At 47.3% G+C, this 5,000-nt stretch overlaps 1 protein-coding gene across 2 annotated transcripts in view; it reads left to right on the plus strand.

The window, feature by feature from the left end:
• bcar3 (BCAR3 adaptor protein, NSP family member) overlaps nt 1-5,000 on the plus strand; it is a 130,733-nt gene that overhangs the window by 48,834 nt on the left and 76,899 nt on the right. The window lies entirely within an intron of this gene.

The raw sequence follows: 5,000 nt of genomic DNA on the forward strand, positions 1-5,000 counted from the left end.
TGGAACAGAGTGGCAGGCACTGCTGTGTGCTTTAATAACAGAGTGATTAATATGTCACACTCATAGAGACACACTCAGCGAGAGAGAAGGGGGGAGAGATAGAGCCACTGAGACAGAAAAAAAGAGAGAGAGACACAGAGGCAGAAAGAGATACCCGAGGCAGAGAGAGAGAGAGAGAGAGAGAGAGAGAGAGAGAGAGAGAGAGAGAGAGAGAGAGAGAGAGAGAGAGACATCCAAGAGAGAGAGAGAGAGAGCAGGGCCCCCACACAGTCAGTAAAAGTTCACTCACTCACACGTCTGAGCTGGTATCTGTGCACTCTCTTCCCCTCTGCCCCCTCTGCCTCTCCCCTGCTCCTCAACAAAGGCAGGGCAGCAGGCAGCATCATGTGACATCAGGCAGCATTGTTCTCCTCAAGGAGCTGAAGAGTGAAAAGACTGACCAGGGGGCTCAACTCTGCTCAGCTCTGCTCTGCTCGCTCTTCTGAAGAATTATAGCACAAGGAGTGTGTGTGTGTGCGTGTGTGGGTCTGTGTGTGTGTTTTTGTTTGTATATTTGTACGTGTGTTTGTGTTCTGCGTGCGTGCGTGTGTGTGTGTGACAGAGAGAGAGAGTGAGAGGGTAAGAGTATGTGTGTGTGTTTGGATGGATAGATTTATATGTGAAGATGCATGAGGATGTATAAGTATGTATGTATGGATGTGAGTATATCTGTTCTGTGTATTAGTGTATGTGTTTGTGTGTGGGAAAGAAATTGTGTGTGTCCATCCGGCATCCTGCCGATTTATTTGTATACATTGTGTATTTGTTTGTGTGTGTGTGCATGCCTGTGTGTGTGTGTGGTGTGCGTGCGTGCATGCGTGCGTGCATGCGTGTGTGTGTGTGTGAAAGTGACTGTGTGTGTGTGTGTGTGTGTGTGTGTGCATGGGGTCACTTTGGATTGTCCAAATAGAGTCAGAGGAAGGACAGCCCCGGCTTCCTCTGGGTAATTCTGGCCCCCGTTCTCTCTCTCTCTCTCTCTCTCTCTCTCTCTCTCTCTCTCTCTCTCTCTCTCTCTCTCTCTCTCTCTCTCTCTCTCTCTCTCTCTCTCGCTCGCTCGCTCGCTCTCTCTCTCGACTCCGCTGTTTATTTGTGTCCCCCTCAGATTTCCCATCAATGTTCATTAGTGTTAGTGTGTGTGTGTGTGTGTGTGTATGTGTGTACATATATGTATGTATGTCTGTGAGCGTGAGTTAATTTCCCCGCTTCCAATCATTAGTGTTAGTGTGTCCGTGCGTGTGTGTGTGTGCGTGTGTGTGCGTGTGCGTGTGTGTGTGTGTGTGTGTGTGTGCGTGTGCGTGTGCGTGTGTGTGTGTGTGCATGCGCGTGCATGCTTGTGTGTGTGTGTGTTAGCTTTCCCCTTGGCCTTCATTAGTGTTCCCCCGGGGCCCCAATCCAGTAATCAGTACAAGTTTTCCTCACATCCGTCCGTCTGTCCGTCTGTCTGTCTGTCTGTCTGTCTGTCTGTCTGTCTGTCTGTCCCTCTGTCTGTACGCGTGTTCCCCTCTCACGTGCTGGAGATACTGCCTGATTTAACAGGGATTGTGTGTGTATACATTCACAGTGTCCACTCATGCGTGGGAATATGTGTATGTTTATGTTTATGTGCTAGAGAGAGTGTTGTCATTGTGTGAATTTAGTGTTTGTGTGTGTGTGGTGTGTGTAGTGTGTGTAGTGTGACGGAAATGTGGATATGGCTTGTCACCAGGGCGTACGCCTCTGTTCACAACTCTTGGGATATTTCTGCACTTCCTCCTTTGATAACAACTCCACTACACACACACACACACACACACACACACACGCACGCACACGCACAAGCACACCTACCCACCTAGGCCTTCTCATGAACTGACAACTAAACAAAACTAGCTAACTAACTAAACAAAACAATGTGTTACACCCCTCATCCACAAGACTACCAAGTTGCAGCTGGACATGTCATTGAAAAGCAACATGTTAGCAGACACCTTTACCCAAAGTGACTTACAGTTATTTTAGGCACAGGATATTGGTTACAGTCCCTTGAGGAATGTGGGGTTAGGAGCCCCTGCTCAGGGGCACTTCAGCCATGGATGGTATGGGTTTCAAACCTCTAACCTTCTGATTGCAAGACTGACTCCCTAACCACTAGGGCGCGTCTGCACCCATAAGAATATTTTTGGGGCATTTTTGGCCTTTATGACCATAGTGCAGTGACGAGTTGGTACAGGAAACGAGTGGGAGAGAGAGCCGGCGTAGGATAGGGTAATTACCTCTGGTCGGAATCGAACCCTGGTCCCCGGCGTGACAGTGCAGTGCCCTACCGTCTGAGCCACGGCAGGGCCACTGGTATCTTTTTTTTAGTATTTTTTGGGTGATTTACAAGCCTTTATTGTGACGTAGAGACAGGAAGTGAGTTGGGAGAGACAGACGGGGAAGGGCCGACAAAGGATCCGGGCCGGGAATCGAACCCGGGACGGACGCATAGCAGACGAGTGCCCTACCGTTAGCAGCACGGTAGGGCCCACTAGTATCTTTTTTTAGTTGCTGTTGGTAAAGGTGTCTGCTCAACGTACGAGAGGACGCATGTTGTATCTGTTCAGGATTGGAGTCTTTGGTTTACTGTATTGATAAGGAACAGTCTGACAGTCTGCATATCTGGGTCTGCAATCAGGAGGCAGATAGCAGAGATCTGGGCCTCGTCTGGGCTAGCAGTTTTTAGCTTCTAACAACTGTGTGTGTGTGTGTGTGTGTGTGTGAGGCAGAGAGAGAGAGAGAGAGAGAGAGAGAGAGAGAGAGAGAGAGAGAGAGAGAGAGAGAGAGAGAGAGAGAAATAGCGATGGATAGGTGGGGGTGGGGGGACAAAGACAGCAAGAGGTATGAAGAGACATTGAGAACGAGAGAAAGAGAGAGTGAGAATGAGCGAGGGAGCAAGGGAAAGAGAGAGTTGTGTGTGTGTGTGACCATATGTGTGTGTGAGTATGTGTCTGCTCTTCTGGGGGGAAGGAGGAGAAGAGAGAGGAGAGATGGATGGCAGGGCCAGATGTCCCCAGTGTAAGAGCAGAGCTCTCCACATCAGCAGAGAGGATATTATTTTAGCCCTCAGCGCTCCCTCTGACCCACCCCCCCTTGTCCCTTGTCCCATGCACCCCCCCTATGTCCCACGGCACGCAGAAGGTTCCCATTGTCAGGGACGTCACTGGGGTGATAGGAACCGTCTGAGCAGATTGGGGGGGCAGATTGGAGTGGGTTGGGGGGGAGTTGCAGTGGATTGTTGTGGTGGGTTGTAGGTTGACTGATGCCTTGCGTTTCGCTGTCACAGTGCGGCTCCCTTGGCCCACACAATGCAAAGCAATGTAGCGCAGTCAGTCGCAGTGCAACACAAGACAAGTCAGCACAACACACAGCCAAAAGGGCCCTTTTGTTCTCCCGGAGCAGGTTTGAATTCATTAAGGCGCTGGTATTATTCACGAGATTCTCATGAAAGGAGGAGTGGAGTGGGTGAGTGTATCAGAGGGTGTGTGTGTGTGTGTGTGTGTGTGTGTGTGTGTGTGTGTGTGTGTGTGTGTGTGTGTGTGTGTGTGTGTGTGTGTGTGTGTGTGTAAGACAGAGAGAGAGAGAGAGAGAGAGAGAGAGAGAGAGAGAGAGAGAGAGAGAGAGAGAGAGAGAGAGTATGTGTGTGCGCAAATGAGAGAGTGAGATATGGAAAGAAAGAAAAGAGAGACAATGTATATGTGTATATGTGTATCGATACGTGTGTGTGTATGTGGGTGTGTGTGTGTATGTGTGGGTGTATGTGTGCTTGCACATGCATGTGTGTGTGTGTGCGTGCTTGCATGTACTTGTGTGTGTGAGTGCGTGCGTGCGTGCGTGTGTGAGTGTGTGCTTGTGTGTGTGCATGTTTGTGTGTAGCACATAAAAGAAGGTGTGGCGGTGGGCTAGCAGCAGCAGGGGCGAGGGTGATAATAGCTTGTTTGTTTTGAGGTGCTGTGGACATGTCTTCCTCAGTGGATTCCTTTGGAGAAAACACATTTGTCCATTCTATTTTGGAGTAGGAATTTGTGTGTCTCAAGCTCACAGAAAATAGACTGTGTAGCGTGCTGTGCGGGGAGTGTTTGTCTACTTCATGACTCTCCTGAGAGATGCCGACCTTTTTCATCATCCAGTGTTTCCCATACATTGAGGAAACTATGGCGGCCCGCCATAGTTTAAATTTGGCCGCCATAGTTTTTCTAAAATGTAAAAAAAAAAAAAAAAAAAACAAAAAAATTTTTTTTTTTTGTTTTTTTTTTACCCTTTTTTTTTTTTTTTAAACGATTTCCGTTTTTTGTTAAAACGATTTCAATTGCGATTTCCTTCGCATTTTCCTCATGGAGTAAATACATCCTATAGAGAAAACCACAAGTGCTTGAAAGACACAGGGATCAAAAGCCTTGTCAAGTTGTTATAGTTAACTTGGGTTTGGGAGCAATATAAAAAAACTTCAGAGAAGGGATAGTTGGGATGAGTTTACTAACACTCCCCAGGCTTTGTTTTACAGTTGTAATGAGTTAGGTGACAGTCCTTCATTGGCAAGGCAGAGGAGACATCGGGCTGCATATAGAAATGAATGTGTAATGAATGTCAATATAGACATAAATGTGTAGTATGTTGTTCAGCCCTTTTAATGGAAGGAATTTTGAAAAACTGGCCCTGTGACCATCACCCCTCATGTAGAATGTGTACGCCTATGTGTGTGGGGGAAACGGCATAGCCTACCCTCTTAGACCCTTTTTGTCTATGTGTTACACACAGTGATCTTAAATTCGTATCTCTGCTCCTATTTTGTTTTCATTATATAGACCCCTGCATGAGGGACAAATGAAAGTGTGTTGTAAACAGAAATGATTCACTGTACTGCAATTTTTGACAATGACAATGTACTACTATTATACATGTCATGGGTAAAATGGGTAGCCTTAATTCTCAAAATATAAATGGCT

The sequence above is a fragment of the Engraulis encrasicolus genome, chromosome 6, assembly GCF_034702125.1.
Source record: "Engraulis encrasicolus isolate BLACKSEA-1 chromosome 6, IST_EnEncr_1.0, whole genome shotgun sequence".
In the NCBI taxonomy this organism is placed as follows: domain Eukaryota; kingdom Metazoa; phylum Chordata; class Actinopteri; order Clupeiformes; family Engraulidae; genus Engraulis; species Engraulis encrasicolus.